The sequence below is a fragment of the Notolabrus celidotus genome, chromosome 2 (genome assembly GCF_009762535.1).
Source record: "Notolabrus celidotus isolate fNotCel1 chromosome 2, fNotCel1.pri, whole genome shotgun sequence".
In the NCBI taxonomy this organism is placed as follows: domain Eukaryota; kingdom Metazoa; phylum Chordata; class Actinopteri; order Labriformes; family Labridae; genus Notolabrus; species Notolabrus celidotus.
Genome location: NC_048273.1, coordinates 12955868 through 12972961, shown reverse-complemented (window position 1 = coordinate 12972961; position 17094 = coordinate 12955868). Strand labels below are relative to the sequence as shown.

The following is a 17094-nucleotide window of genomic DNA, read 5'->3' as shown; positions in this document are numbered from 1 at the left end:
CCAGGGAGACGTGCCTAATTTATGCAGAGTTAGGCTGAGGGGCTGAGGAGGGGAGGGTGTCTAGAACCCCCTTTCAATAGCCCCTTCAGCAGCTATGGGTGCTAGCAGTGTGGGAGCGAGAGGGCCATGGGGGAAGATAAAGGGGGGATGGGGGAGTCTGGAGACAACAAGAGGGGGTAGAGGCTGCTCGCCATGCTCAATGCAGGCGAGGCTGTCCGTCTGACGTCCCATTAAGGTTTGGGACAGGGCAGGGGGAACGAGGCGATGAAGGGGGGGAGAGGGAGGGGAGGAGGAGAAGGAGGTGAACACCCCCTCTGCTAGAGATGCTCTTTCCCCCCACTTCAGTGTTCTTCTCCAGTCTGGCTACCTATTAGATCCACATGGCCGTCTGTCTGCTTCTCTGCATACTAATTCCCCATTACAGCAACCTTGAACGTGAGCAAAGAACAGAGCTGGACTAACTCACAGACAAGTAGCTGGGCTGATTGGTTGGTTGGTTGCATGTATGAGAGGACAGAATATATATCATATAATGAGAAATTTTGAATTAACATATTCATATTTTCATTGAATTCAGTTGTTTTAATTAATTAAGTCTACTGTTGTAATTATTTGTACAAAAGCAAGTAAAAAATTGCAGGACTGAGAGAACATGACATCAATGAACACCTATTCCATCCAGGAAGAGTCACATTTTTGGAGGTTTTAACGTTACCTTTCAAATCTTACAGAGTGGTTTATCTCTGAGGTTCTACATAAAGGTTTCTCTATGCGTAAAAGAAGGAGATTTCTAGATATTTAAGTTTAATGGATCATTCTGCGTGGATGAATTTAAACACAAATAGAAGCTCTCATATCAAAAAAACCTGTACTGACATGAGCATTCAAATTCTGTTCTGTTTTGACTGAGAGGAAACATACAATATGCTTTGTGTATGTGATTCCTGGCCCATAGCCAAGTGAATCAGTGTGTGCGTGTGTTGTTGGAGGGCCCAGCAAGAAGCAGAACAGACAGCAGAGCTGGGTGATGGTTGAGTCTGGTGATGCAGGCAGACAGTTTAATGACAGTCCTCACCCCTGAACATATAAGCCAGCGAGCGGCCGGCATGCTCTCAGATGTACACGCAGCGTATGACACGCACACATATACGTGTGATGTATGGTGTGGCATTTTTCTGAAAAAGACACCGGGGCTGGTGAAAATGAAAGAGAAAGAAATCTCTCTGTGTATGACCCCGGAAAAAAATATCTGGAGGGGCTAGAAATGACTAACAGGAGCCTCTTTTGACCGTCGCTTTTCTCTGTTAAAAATAAACAAGAGTTTTGAGTTTGTCCTGTGGCACATTTACACCTTTCACCTCACATTTTTGTAACAAGATTTACACGCATGATACAACACCAAGCACTGCACAAACTGTCAAAAGCAGTAAGAAATTACACTTTTGAATAAATAAAGTCTGCATGCTTGCTACTTGTAATGTTCTCGAGGGAGCGGTGCAAAGTACAAGCTATTCACTGGTTCAACAGAAGCCAAACTCTTTGTGCATTTTTTCTAATTCGTGCCTGGCCATGGCCTCGCATCTTATTCAGCAGGACTCGCGCAGGTCTGGACTTGAATTTGGTGCCCAAACAAAGACATAGAGCCAGCTCATTAAAAAAACATGTCATTGGATCAGGCCTGGGCTGAATTGTGTGATTTTCCCTCCTACCATAAGTGGCCGTGACTGAGCGTTGGGCTGAATCAGAGGCCGGATAGAGGCCTACCAATGGAGCGCCACGCTACATCCCTATGGGAACCACCCCTTCACAGAGGGGGGCACATTTAAAGCTTTGTTGCTCTGTTAACACAGCTTTTTAAAACGCCTCTTTATGGACTCAGCTAAGCAAACTGCAGCCCCTGGTTTTCTTGCACCAGAAGGAGAAAGTAAAAAAAAAAAGGGAGAGAAAGGAGACAGTGAAAGGCAACAGAATAAGAGAAAAAAAGAGAGCTGAAGAGGGTTTTTTGTGTCCATGGGAAGTAAAAATTTTAAAGTAATGATAGCTAGAACTAAAGAAATTCAAATGAGATGTTATTTTTAACTTCAGTTCCTTGTATCTGATTTTATTATTTCAGATCCACCCTCAAAATCGTTCCAAAACACAGACAACATGACCTTATGCAGAAGGCTCTGGAGCTGTGTCTTCTCTCACTGCGTCTAATCACCTGAGAAGTGAACTTTGTAGTTAGAACCAGCAGAACCAGGTCAGTGACAAACTGCAGCATCTCGCAGTGTCCTCTGATACAGTCAGCACATACTTTTACCCAGAGGACTATAGACATCCTGCTGCTGGAACAATAGGTCGTGTGTGAGTGAGTGTGTGTGTGTGTGTGTGTGTGTGTGTGTGTGTGTGTGTGTGTGTGTGTGTGTGTGTGTGTGTGTGTGTGTGTGTGTGTGTGTGTGTGTGTGTGTGTGTGACAAACAGTCGTACTTTGGAAACCTGGGCCGGAGACTTAGTCAGTCTCTCAGGGCGCCCAGGATGACAGTGGAATGAATAACAATGAACTTGCTGAGAGTCAAGTTCAGAACATTAGAGATGAACCAGAGCTGAGGAGCACGGCGGTATACAAAGGAACAGAATGTGTGTGTGACTGTGTGTGCGTGTGTGTGTGTGTGTGCATAATTGTGTCATCGTGCTTAGGAAATATCTCAATATGAGCAGAGAGCGCCGAGCACCAGAGAGGAGCACCCACTAAGATGAAAATGCACACACACACACACCTCCTCTCCTCGCTCTCTTGCTCCCCTCCCCTTCTCATCTCGCCGTGCACATGCAGCAAGGACCCTGTCCTCGCAATTCTATCGCTGTCTGCTGCGCGCCTGATGAAAAAGCACAACGAGCATAGGGGGTGCACATGCCTAAAGGCAAGAAATCGCACGTTTGTAAATCACAGCCCCAATATAAACATTGGGTTTAATAGGGGTTTCTGAGGCGTGTTGGCAGGGGTCCACCTCGCTGTGTGCTTCAACATTAGTGTTGCATTTTTTTTTTTTTCTGTCCTGCCTGCTACAGGAGAAAATGTGACTGAACAGCCACCATCACCACAACCACCACCCAGCAGAGAGGGTGGTGCACAGAGGGCTGGGAATGCATCTGAATACATTTACATAAAGATGGCGCTATGACAGAGGCAGCGCTGAGAATGCACCGCGCTCGTCATTGACCCCAAAAATCTGATTGAAATGTTATGGGAGGGGGATAAAACGGGCACAGGAAAATCAGGGGAGCTTTTTTTAAGAGTCTGCTTGGAACTCCAAGATTCATGTCCCCCCTGTTATAATAATGACATCAGTAGTGTGTATGAAGGAAAGACACCATCAGAGGAGTTATATGAAAGATAAATGTTGAGCTGTGAAGGCTAAATAAAGAACTCATAATGCACAAATAATTTTTACAACCAATGAGACGTAGACTCTTCGGCTGGGTGGAGATTAGATCGAGAAGTTTGAGACAATTTAGTTGGACAAGGTTGTTACTTTGCTCTAACTGAGAGGTTACAACACTCTGATGCATGCAGGTACGCACGCAAAAACTCAAAAAGTTCATCTTTTATTCCAACAAGTATTTGCAGCATAAATCCTGCTGTAAGATTCAAGTCTAACAGAGGTTCCTGTTCAAAAAAGCAAGGATATCTTAAACAGAATTTATGTTAAAATGTGGTGAAGTGATAACTCGAGGTGAAGAATGTTCCTGGCTGATTTTTTTGCTGCCTTCTGGAAAGAAAAAAAAAACCTGTAGGGATATTTGATAGTAGAGTGACTTCAAAATACTGCAGATATGAGACCTTATTTCATAACACACAGCACAGATATTTCAGCGGCAGATTTTATTAGGAGATAAACTGACCAGATTTTACTGTAACAAATTCAGAGGATAGGATTCTGGTAACCTTTTAATCAAATAGATGGGACGTAAAGGTGAACATGGCCTCAGGTGCACTGCAGCTTTTTGGGAGAAAGCACTTTAATTTGAAAAAATACAAAACAGGTAGGCAACAGAGAGAGGGAGAGAGTGCAGTGAAGCCCTGTGATAAACCTCTTGCAGATATAGTCAGCTAGCCAAACCATCCTGTCAGATCAGTGCCTGAGGAGAGGCAGAGGGGGAAAGAGAGGCGGCGGAGAAGGGGAAGAGAGCAAAACACGGGTGAAAAGGGTCAGCAGGGAGGAAGGCTAAACCCCAGAAGCAAGCAAAAGATTGTGTGCGCGGTGCATTTATATTTCAGTATCTGTGTGTGTGTGTGTGTGTGTGTGTGTGTGTGTGTGTGTGTGTGTGTGTGTGTGTGTGTGTGTGTGTGTGTGTGTGTGTGTGTGTGTGTGTGAGTGTATGTGTGTCAACCCCAGCTGGGCAGACATTTACTTGACATGCTGATAGGGATTTAAGCAGTGGGTGGGTGGTGTGTCTGACCAAGGTGAGTGAATGAGCAGAGAAGGGGAGCTGGTGGGGATCGGAGGATGATAGGAGGCGGAGGAAGGGGAGTTGAGGGAGAGGAGGAGGAGGAGGTGGTGGTGGTGGTTTTGTACCAGGGGGGCTCACAAAACTGCCGTTACTAAGCTTGATTTCAGCGCGAGTTGAGATGATTAGGAGACGGAGGTAGAAATGAGGAGGAAAAACAGTGGTGTAAGGGAGGTGGGTTTTTATAGGAGAACCCTCCAGGCTATGGGAGGGAAGGGGGGACCGGTCTATTGAGGTGATGAGGGAAAGCGGGTCTTTCTTTCAGACGGTCTAATGAAGCATAAGTCCCCGATGAAGAATGGAGGCAGGCTACCGCAGGGTGGGTTAGCTTGTGTCTCCGCTCCTCTCCATTTCTCCCCTTTTCCTCCTCTCCTCTCCTCTCCTTCCTTCACCGTCCTCCCTTTTTCCTCTTTTTCTCCCTTCTCTTCCCCTCTTTCTCCCTTATAATTTCCTCATCTGCTGCAGTCCCTCCTCTTAAAGGGCTTACACTGTTTATTTCAAACGTGCCGCAAGCTCAAGCACTTCGCCTCTCACATGATTTGATGAAATGGCAATGATACAGTGACCGGCTGCATTTCACCAATAAAGGGGATTGCTATTGACGGCTGGCCTCATCAAGAAAATGTGACAGATTGAAAAGCAACATATGAAATTAGCAAATTGCACGGACTAGGAAACTAAACACTGTCAGAAAATTTGATTCAAATTTGGAATTTTTTGCACGAGTCTAGCCGAAGCATCAAAAAACGGGTTCATGCGATGAATGATACATTTTGGATTGTGGCACGCACACCTACGATGAACCCCTACCCGACATGTTAAATTACAGGAGGCAGCAGACTGAGACAGACAAGAGAGAGGGGGGGGGGGCTGTCAAAGTGTCTGACTTGGTTTGACTGTGTTTGGCTGGGGGTTGTTTGACCAGGGGGTTGACGGGGCTGCAGGACTGATTTCTGGCTCGATTTGGCTCAGGGCCGGCTGGAGACCGGCCAGAGGCTGACTAAAGACATGGGGGGTGGGTGTGGGGGGTGGAGGGGTTCTCCCATTGCTTCTCAGCTCAAGTTGTCCCCGGAGCGAAGCAATAAGAAGCAGCTTATAACATAAGCAAACACGGAGGCAGCTTACAGACAGTCAGCTATATAGCCAGCCAGCCGGCCGGCAATGAACAGCACATGAACCACACACCTCAATGCACTCACACACACACACACACACACACACACACACACACACACACACACACACACACACACACACACACACACACACACACACACACACACACACCCCTGACCTTGACCCCTGAGGTCTCTCCTAACCTGTTTCTGAGTGGAAGTCGGTGCAGCTGAGGCGTCTGGCCATGAACTAACCACATCCCCCCTTAGCTGCAGGGACCCCTCATTGCCTAATCATTTAGCCCGTTCCCACGCTTCATGACTGGGTGCTGTCTCTGCGTCTGAATGGTGTGATTTAATATTTATGTGGCCGCCACGGTGCTATTTGTCTCTTTCGAAGCCAACAACAATTGCAGGATTATCTGTCCCTAGTATGAATTACCTGATTAATATAACTGAATGTTTTATTTTAATTCAGGAGGATTTTCTTTTTTCCTGGACTTCATCAGTCCACTCTGTGACGGTCTCTGCCTAACTCTCTCACTACAGACTTAGCCAATCCTTGCTTTGCGTATAAAATTGCATCTGCAGTATTTCTCAGTGGCTCACTCTTATTCAGCTGGAGCGCATACATACAACTCAATGTAATGTATGTGTGAGTGTGTGTGCATGCTCACAGAAGCCATTCAGGGGGTTCAAACCCCTCCACCTTCACATTTTCATTACGGCCAAATCTCAGGCCTGTGCAACAGCCGCGTGGCCTTTTGCTGGCGAGCGGGCAGTTTAATCACACATACAGCACTACTCCATTTTCATTTCCTTTTCATACAGCCTCCATTCCACTCCAGCTTCATAATTCTCCCCTCAGAGCTGTCTAACCCGCATGAGTGTTTGCAGCCTGTTGAAATGACATAATCAGTGACTTGGATAAATGCCTGACTGTTTTTCCACGAGTCTATAATCAGACTTGGGGCTCAGTGTTGCGGCTCTGAGGAAACAGCAGCAGCAACACTTGACTCAGGAATTACTTCCTAAGGAGGGGAATTTCATGGAAGGAATTTGGCTGAAAAGCAAAGCAATGACTTAGTTCTTTCTTTTCTTTTTTTTTTTTTATCAACAAGTGAATCGAAGAAAATGAAATAGTTTTTATTAAAGAAGTATAAAAGGTGTTGAACACGATTTCTTTTTAGAAAACTGTTAAACTTGTTTGACATAAAAGGGGTAGCAGATCTTTTGTTGTGATTATTTTGTGTATATGTGAAAAATGTATATAAAAGTTCATCGAATAAAATGCTTTTAACATTTGTGTTCAGCAACGTCCTCGAAACATACCTAATTTAATCTTCATAACATACATAGCAACTTGCTTTTATATGTCATAAAGAGAAAAAAATCAAACCCTTCTGTTTCCTGAAAGTAGTTAATCCGACCACTTTGCATGTTTAAGATGTTAACACACATACCTATACAAATTCAATTTCTCTTCTGAATAAGAAGTTGTTTCAGGGAAAGAGCTGATCACATTATTTGTTGGTTTCAAGAAACAAAGGAAGATGTGGGCCGGGATGAATTGAGCGATGGCTGTAAATGCTTTCAGCAACTATTACTTCAGTGGGTGGAACACATTCAATCAATACCTAAGCAAATAAAAAGCAGTGGGCAGTCTGGATGAGAAAAGCTGCAGCGGACTGGATGACAATCACACTCACACAAATGAACAGTCCACATCTAAGCTACTGCATAAACATAATTAAGAAATACAACTCTATATGTACAGTCTGTATTGTTTAATTGCACTTATTATACTGTCAGGGTTGAAGCCTAATCCAAATTTTGGTGTGTTTTTTTTTTCCTTGAAAGAAGTTTGTACCAGAAGATCTTACTCTAACCACTCTAACCACTCTAACCAAATCTTGCTTTGAATATAGTAGAAAACATAATTTTTGTTATTCTCTTATCAACATTCTGATACTCTTCTTTCATTTCATTATAACTGATAATTTAGATAGAATAATGCATGTTTGACCAATCATTTCTGTATTCAAGATAAACACAAGACATGTAGTTTGAAATTACTGGAGCTTCAGAAGCATATGAGACACTCCTATATGTGGCTTCTGTCGCCTCTGAGAATGAGACAGTCATTTTCATTCTGTACAAACCTCACACTCAGACACACACTGATATATTCACGCTTATACAATATGTCCACCTACAGCAATGTGTGGTGCAGTACCCTGTCTGCTCTCTTTGTGCATACTTGCAGTGACGTAGTGACACTCTGCTATAGGTGTTCTTTACGTAAAAGCTTTCTACAGAGGGTGATGTTGAGATGTGTGTCGTTTTTTCCTATGAGTAGGTGTGAATGGACAAAGTAGATGTTTTTCATGATGTATGTGTACATTATTGTACCAGTTACAGCCAGTGGCTAACATAAGTTGTCAGGTGTTATGTTCATCTGGTGCTTCATAAAGCATATGGTTCTCCTTGTTTGATTTGAATATGCAATTATGCTAATACAACGGCTCCACCCACTTTAGCCCCAATGATCCAGACCTACTCCCTCTCCTTATCACTCACCTCCCTGTGCTGGTTCTGAATACCTCTCCCTACAAAAAGGTAACCCTTCCGTCTGTCATAGTACACACATATATATCCACGTTAGGATAATATGACATGCACAGATCTTGTTTAACCCTCCTATTATCCTTGGGGTCAATTGGACCCCCTTCAATGTTTAACGTCTCTAAATTAATGACTAACATATTTGTTTTGACTTCATATTACATGACTTTTCCTAATTTAATGGGGACAACTGGGAAAACATAAAATTAAAATGTTGACATGTTGACATGTTCCAATTTCCTGTAAAAAAAATAAAAAGTATGCATCTGCGTTCATTGGGGTCAGTTTGACCCCAGACTGTTTTAGCTGTATATAACATAAGAAATATCAACATTTACACACATTCGTTTTGGTTGTTTTGGATGATATTGAGGTCATTATAACCATGGACACTTCCGCATGTAACTGCAGGAGCTGGGATCGAACCGCCAACCTTCAGATTGGGATATAATATTTCCTGCCAACATGTCTCTAAAGACATTCAATGATGTCTCTAAAGACATTCAATGATGAGTCCTGTGTCATACATTTTGATAACATGGAAACAAAGCAGGGCTGACAAGAGCATGACAAACTCGCAGCAGTTTGATGTTCTGTTTTACAAATAAAGTCCTTCTAAATGCTTTAAATTGTGTTTATTTAAAGGGATATTTAGGTAGTCATCAAGGAAACATAAAGTGGCACATAAACCTGGGTAACAATCAGGCTCTGGAGGTTTAAATTGCTGGGGTCAAATTGACCCCAAGGATAAAAGATGTTAGTAAATTTGAGGTTAACAGGAGGGTTAAGTGTCTCATCCTGCCTCTCTTATTTCTCATTTCTCATGTATTTTTTGTTCCCCCATAAATTTAGCAAAGTGTAATACTTATTTAAAAAATGTATGAAATTAACAATATCTAGTTCTTGTTAATTTTCTAAGGCCTCTCCTTGGGAAAAGATTCAAGACTGCCTTTCTCTTTCTGACTGCTATGTTCCCTCACAGAATTGTACGTTAGCATGCAGCCTCTCCAGGCTAACCACAGCAGCTCTTAAAGCTAACCTGCTTTCCACTGCGCTTTATCAGTGCCAGTTTGGGTTGATTAGACATGGAGCCTGATTAAAACTGCCCGAGTCTGATGGGAGAATATGATAATAGCAATGAACTAGTCTTTGTAGGCCGCATATATGCTAGCAGCTTTACCGTGTGTGTAAATTCTTGAACAGATTTTAGGGGCTAAACCTAGCTTGTTATTTGCTGCATCATAAGCAACTGTGTAGAAATACTCTTATGGACTCATCCTCAGGGAAAGACACCACATGTGTGTGTGTGTGTGTGTGTGTGTCCTGTCCTCTAGTCTTCACTGTGAAGTTCAAGGCTACACTACAACAGACTGGCAAACATATACTGTACAGCAGGTCTCTTTAGAGTGGATGATGGCCTGTTTCCAGGACACAGACAATTCCCCAAATCGCTCTCTCCGATAATTAGCACTGACAGCTGAAAACAGTCCAGCATGCCTAGGGAGTTCACAATGAAACGGGCAATTGCACAAACACACAACTAAAGAACCCAAATGGACACATACAAACATAAACACACATGTCAACGCACAACAGCAGCATCAGTGGATCCATCAGCACCGCTAACACCACATTAAGACCATAAAGCACCAATACATCTCCTGCTTCACGTACAGCGCCCGTATCCTGCTGCTCCTGCACTGATACCCCTGATCCCCCCGCGCTTTGACAAGGCGTAATAAAGCCTGTATGAAGCGCCGCATTGTGTGGGGAGAACACAATGTTGCATGCTGAGTGCTGTGAGAAGGGCGTACACCCGTGGGTCCCACGGCGCAGCAGCGCACCAGGGCCTATAGCAGGGAGTGCTGAGCATGCTAATGAGGTCATTATGTTATGCCTCTGCCTCGCTCCTGCTCTCTTTTTTTTTTTTACAGTGTGGGCTCAGCCTGTCAGAGGAGGCAGGGTACCCTGGTAATGCAAACAACCACAGATGTCACATATAGCACAATGAGAAGACACATGAGCGTCTTCGAATGAGAGAAAGACGGGGTGATGCTCCATTTTTTAACTGGCATCAAAAGCAAGAGCACAGCATCAGTGATTTGCATAAGGTGAGCTTAGAGGAAAGTAAAGAGGAGGGCAACAACAGCGCTAATTGTTCCTGCTGTGTATTCAATCAGCTAACGCGCTGAATTGTATTTCCTTTTTTCTTTCAATGCTAGCGCTATTAGTTACAACCGAGGGGGAGGGGTTAAGTATCAAGCACATGCAAATGCAATTACAGGACATTTGCATAGCCGTTAACAATTAGAGGGCAGATGGCAAACAGCGGGCATTAGAAAGCGACCGAGCGCCATCTTGGCTGAGGGAGACAGCTGGCAGACAGGAATCGGCCATTTTGTAAGCATGGGTCGCTGCCAGGCTGAGGCGGAGAGAGGCGCCAGTCTCTCTGTGTGCCAGCAGATTGGCAGGCGAGGGGGAGTTGCGCTTTAATACCCTCTTCCTGGTACATGCAACAACAACGAACTCCTCCAACAGTCAGTGACAGTATGATCACAGCACAGGGCTCCTGTTGAGAGCTGAGGAGATCAACTGCAACATAACGCCTCTGTGTTCACTTTAAAAACACACATGCACCTCTGAGCAGTGATGCTATCTTATCATAACAACGTGACCAGGAGGGAGACTGGTAACAGTGCTTACAAAAATATGTTTCTCAGTATCATATGATGGGTTTTATTTACCACAAAAGACAAGAAGTTAAATGAAGATTGTGTACTCACCAAAAGGTGTGATCCAACTGTAAATTTTCCTGTTTGGAAAACTGTCCGTCTTTCTTGTAATGTCCTTCCAAGTCAGCAGTAATATGCAGTACTTGTTTTTTGGCATGGGTAGTATATTCTATCGTCTTCTTCTTTCTGCTTCCTCCTTAAGAATTCACCTCTACACTGATGTCAGCCTGTTTTTTCTATTCCTGAGGATCTTTTCAATTTTTTCAGTCACTGCCAACTTTTTATTTAAACATCTCTTTTGTGTTGAGGAGGACTTTTGTAAACATGGAGGACAGAAAAAGTCAGATGAAAAGCCCCATAGTTTCAGAGATGCAGGGAGTGGGGAGGTTTCTGAACACGTACAGCTACTGTCCTTTTCATCTCTCATTCAATTAGCAGCCATTCACTCATGCTGCCATGGGATCCCTGCTGCAAGGCAGTAAGTGGACTTCAGGTGCTATTTCCACACACATGAGAGAGGTATGAAAGCCCCGGCCCGCCTCCCTCTCTTCCACCTTATAGATCAATACTGTGCTGCCATATCCTCTGATGGGAGCTGCTGTAGTGAGGGTAGGAAAATCTAAGGTGAAAAGACAGGTTGTGTCTGACACAGCGAATGGGAGAAAAAGTTCAAATTGTTCCTTTCATCCTGGCTCATGAGATCTTAGGAATATTGTGCGCTAGGTGCTTGGAAGTGGGACAGAGCAGAAACACAGTGTCTCCAGTGGAACCTTATTCAAACAGTTAAGGTGGAATGAGTAATAAGAGGGAGGGAGCTGGATGAAAAAAGACCTTCCACGTCCTCTCATTCCTTTTCCATTTCTCACCCTCCCTCACAGTCTGCGTGTCTCTCTGACAAACTTTTATCAAGCGGTGTTGGACGCAGCAAAAACCCCTCCGGGTGAACCACACACAAAGTCTCCCTCTCTCCGTCTCTTCCCTCTCCCTTTTTCTCTCAATTTTACACACACATGTGCACCTCCTGACACACACACTGCGTGTGGGGTGGTTGCAGGGTTAGGGCCCTGGCCCCTGCTGATTCTGGGACTGTTAGAGGAAGATAGAAAGAGAGATGGAGAGAGAGCTGGGAGCAGTGGTGGAGGTTGGTCCCTGGGCTCCGAGGCCTGCAGGCGGTGCTGGGCAACCTCTGCTAGCCTCTCTCCTCTGTATTGATTTCTGCTGCTCCGTGCTGCTCCGCTCTGCCGCGGAGGCTCCTAGCCGGCGGGGATGAGCGCTTGGCTCACCCGCCTCACCTGCCTCTCTCCTGGCTCGGCTGGCCTAGCCTGCCCACTCTGCCGCAGCTTTGGCTGGCCCCTGCTGGCTCCCCGGGACCCCTGTATGCAGCGCCGGGGCCACAGGAGGAAGGCAGCCAGAGAGCCCATGGCGATCCACAGCTGTGTTCACCTGCTCCGGGTTCACCCGCTTCGAACCACCTCCTCGAACTGCTTACATCCTTCTCTCCTTCCATTCTTCCACCCACTCTGCTTTTCTTTTTCCTCCTCCTCCCTTGCCTCCTCCTCCTCCTCCTCCTTCTCCTCTTCTTCGTCTTCTTCTTCCAGCTGTAGATAAACAAGCAGAGACAGAGATGGAGAAAAAACAAGTTAATGTTAACTTTCAGCATTTTTACCCACTCTGAATGTCAATCCTACACTTTGATCAGTGAGAAGTCGGGGGTGAGGAATCTGGCATCCACTCTCAGCCTGAATGTGAACCTGCTAACCTTGGAGAGCACAAACTGCAGGGATTGGAGAGTTAAGTGTGTCAGGCAGAGAGATGCTGGCTGCCAAAGGTACTCTCAGCTATTAGATTGTGATGTGCTGCAGATAGCAAAATATAGCGAGAGTGGGCCCATTATAAAAATCACCCCTGCATCAATAGAATATATTACAAATATTTACAGGGAAAGTTCTCTTCAACAACTCTTGTCTTTTACTCTCCCTTAGTCCTGCTGAGTTTCATATTTATTTGCCCATAACGGATATAAATAACAACATGAAGTATAAAACTGATGGCTACTGATTTTTCAAGCTCTCTGTTTGTGCCTTACTGAGAGTGAAGGAATGGAAATGTTTTGGCCGGACCGGTGGTGCTCTATAGAAACTTTGTCAAAGAAAACATCTCAGCTTTTGTATCATCCAGAATTATTCAAATGTGTTCAGCAGCCCTCTTCTTATGATAATAGCAGCTGGGGGGGCACATTTCTTTGAGGATTCATGGTCCCATTGTGTTCTTCGGCAGAGAAAGAGCCGTGGCCAAATTCAACCCCCACCACCAGCCCACACTGGACTGCGCCAACCAAACCATCTTGAAAAATATCCTCAGCCACCATGGAGCTGTGACAGCCCTTCTGTCCAATGCTCTGTACAAGAGACCAAAACCCACAGGCAGACTGCCAAGGGAATAGAGAAGTAAACGTGTAGAGGTTTAGAGTCGGTGGGCCGGCAAGGCTTTGGAAGGAAGGGCTGTCTGTTAAGGAAGGGGGTACAAGAGTTGCATTGGGGGTTACACAGTTGGGACAAGAGAGGCAAGTTTGGGCGAGGGGGGCGAGTTAAGTTAGGGGGACATGGATGGGGACCGGGGGTGCGGTGCATGTCTCAGACACAATAATACTATTCATTGGGCTCAGACATGGGTGTTAACTCCCCTCTGACAGAGCACAATGGGGCTCGGCGGCATTCAGGCAGCCTCGGTGATATTGTTAGTTCAGGGCTGCCGCAGGACAGAGCGCCCTGCATTGTGCCCGTCCGGCACGATGGATGGAGGGAGGTTTGAAAGGTGAAAGGGAAAGAAAGAGAGAACAGTACGTTTGTCTATCTGTCAGTAGCTGAAGGAGCGAGCGGCAGAGGGAACAGGGGGCGGAGAAGGTGGGGAGGAGGTGGTGGTGGTGGTGGTGGTGGTGCGTGTGGGGGTTGATTTTGCCCCATGGCATTGGACTTGTTTGTTTCAGGGGGAAAACATAAAACTGAGACTAAAAAGAGGACGTGCAATAAATATTCCTCAAGCAGGCGAGTGCAGGGCTAAAGAGGCATTACAGGAGAGGGGGGACACAGATGGAGAAAGGAAGGCTTGGTGGCTTTTTATGGGAAAAACACAGCAAGTTTGTGTGCTGCTTCAGAGTGTGGATACTTTTTATTCAAATGCCTCAAGAGAAGGAGAGCAGAGAGGAGATGGAGATGACGGAAAATGAGAACAGGAGCTCACTGCTGTTTGCGACTCGGCTGAGGTGTCATCCAACTACCACAAGACCTACTTTTTCAGAGGAGAGGAGAGCAGAGAAGAGAAGATACAGTTTATGAAATGAAGGGAGAAAAAAATGAGAGAGCACAGAAGGCACTAGGGACGGCAGGCTGTGACTCAGACATAGATACAAGTCAGGTCTCCATCTAGATGCGGGGAATCTTATTGGAATTTGAAGAAAATCAGACATTTGTTGGCATGTTTCCACGCACTGTTTAAGTACAGAATTAACTGTTGTAAAATCATCTGATGTCACTAAATGTGCATCTGCTGCAATTAACCCATTGCATTAGGAGCAGCAAACAACATTTTACCATGAGACTACTCAATATATCAATTTTTAAAATCTTATACTTCACCAACTTTTCTAGGTTTGTTGTGCAAGCAAACATTGTTTGGGATATTTGAACTTCTTCAAATGTCAAACATGTGCATGTTGGGGAAAAAAGAAATAACATTAGGTCAAAAAGAGTCATACAAAACGGAGACTTAAAGGCAATGCCATCAGTCCCCTGCACAATACTGGACTCAAACACACCTGAGAGGACACATGCAGCCGTGTGGCATACACATAAAGTGGTGTAGAGTTACAACAGCTGGTCCACTTTGATTTCTTGGAAAACTGAAAATACACTCTTTTGATCGTCAAGGGATTTTGATCAGTCCATTCACTAGAATTCAATTAAAAATATCTGGGTTTGAAATGGTTGGTTCAAGTTTGATGACAAAATAATTAAGTAAGACAAGAAGCAAGATATCTATAACTCGTTACAATGATTGCGACACTCAAATGATGCAATGGATAGAAACACACTCCACTTCGTCCTCAATGACAACAATACTTCATACGTCATGTATCAGATTCAACACTATGTTCCCCTTTAGGTTCATTGGCGTCAAACTCTGTGAAAGCTACAATCAAATGATCCCCACACAGACATTCTTTAGGTAAAGGAAAGAATACCAGAAAGGTCGCCACGGTAACTTGAGAATACGAAAGGATGCACGGCTTCACATAAATGTAACTAATCACATCGTGCGCACACAACATACAGTACATGCAGTATCACTGCTCCTTCTGCACCGAACAACCTGCTTTCATGAACAGTACTTTGTTTGTTTCCCCTCTGGTAAACTCTGACCAACCGTTCCCATGGCAACCTTACCTACTCGTTACCTTTGTGAATGTGTGTGCGTGCGTGCGTGTGTGTGTGTGTGTGTGTGTGTGTGTGTGTGTGTGTGTGTGTGAAAGAGAATAAGAGAGAGAGAAAGAGAAGTAGGTATGTGGGGTTGTGTGGAGGTTTAAAGGGGGGCTTCCTGATCTTTATATAACAGACATGCATGTGTATGTGTGTGTGTGTGTGTGTGTGTGTGTGTGTGTGTGTGTGTGTGTGTGTGTGTGTGTGTATATAGGATGGTAGTAGAAATATGAATCAAGTGGCCCTGCTGGTGTGCACCTTAATCCTCAATGAACTCTGGATGATACTGTGTTGTCCACCTGCAGCTTCAGCCACCTGGATTCCCTCTCAGCAGTAAGGAGTCAAACTGCCTCCTCAGATAAGGAGAGAACTAGCGGTGTGATGCTGGGGTGTCAGGCAGGCAAAGGCAGGCCAGGGCGCGGCTCTCATCAGGGGGCTAATGCCTTCCAGGGGTGGCTGAGGTAGCGAGGGTACTGCCCTTTGTCCCTGGTGGGGGGATTACACTGGTCAGCCATCACAGACAATGTTCCCCCCTCCTGAGATGGGAGGACCAACCTGCTCTCTACCAATGATAGGGGCAGTCAACTGATCACTAACTTAATTAAGGACAGAAGTAAGAGAGGAGGGCAATGGTGAAGCAGAGAAGGTAGAGAAGAAGAAAAGGCATGGGGGGAATAAAGGAGAGAAAGTGAGAGGAGAAGAAAGAGTGGCAAGGAGCACGGGGACACACTAAAATAAGAAGAGGCATGGAGTTAAAAAGAGAGCAAAGGGAAGCAGCGGAGGGGTGAAGAGAAGGCTTCTCTAGCACGGGATTAGGGGAGGGAAGATGAAAGGATCAGGTCTAACAGAGGACAGGAAAAGGGCCAGGAGAGGTGGCAAGAAGAGGGAAGTATGCGACTTAAACTCCAAGCAGGGAATTCAAGTGGAAGAGGAAAAAAAAAAAAAAAGAGAAAAGAGAGAGCTCAGGTGTGAAAACTCCCTCTCTGTTTCTTGTTTATGCCGCTGCACACACGCCAATTCAAATCCAAAGGGGAATGCAGAAGATAATTGTATTAGAGAGGACTTTAATAGAGGATATTTAGGGGACGGTTAGCGGGCCCAGGTAGCATAGCTCCTGCCCGCTGCAGACAGATATGGCTCTGCAATACTTAACAACAGGGATTTGGCAGCACTGTTGATTGAACATGCCAAATCCCATTTGTCGGAGGGCTGTGCGCGTTTGTATCGACACTCTGTAACCTTGTGGCTCCGTAAAAGGAGACCTCAAAGTGTGTGTGTGTGTGTGTTTGTGTGTGTGTGTATGTACATGTGTGTGTTCCTGGCGGGCATGCAGGCGAGCAGGTGGGTGGCATGTTTCAGCTGGATATAGGCGCAAAGTCCCCTCAATCTGTGCTGCAATCCATACCTTCATCCTTCCATCTCTACGCTGCTGTCCGCCTCGATTCCCTCTCTTCACAAAAAAAGGATGACAAGAAGGAGATAGAGAGGCTTTCTCAACACTTCTTTTCTTGCTTTTCCTCCCACCCATCTCCCCCTTCCTCCCTCTATCCGTTCCTACCATCCCCTATGGTAGAGCTGCCAGACAGGAGTGCTCAGCAGCTCTCCGAACGTTATTGATCCTGAGAGCAAGCCGGCCAGGGAGTTAGTGTCTCTCCC

General features: G+C 45.3%; 1 long non-coding RNA gene across 1 annotated transcript in view; it reads right to left on the bottom strand.

Moving 5' to 3' along the window:
- LOC117804684 overlaps positions 1-17094 on the bottom strand; it is a 33927-nt gene that overhangs the window by 2304 nt on the left and 14529 nt on the right. The window contains exon 3 of the long non-coding RNA XR_004629218.1: positions 11015-12561. This is a non-coding gene — a long non-coding RNA (uncharacterized LOC117804684). The remainder of the gene's footprint in view (positions 1-11014; positions 12562-17094) is intronic.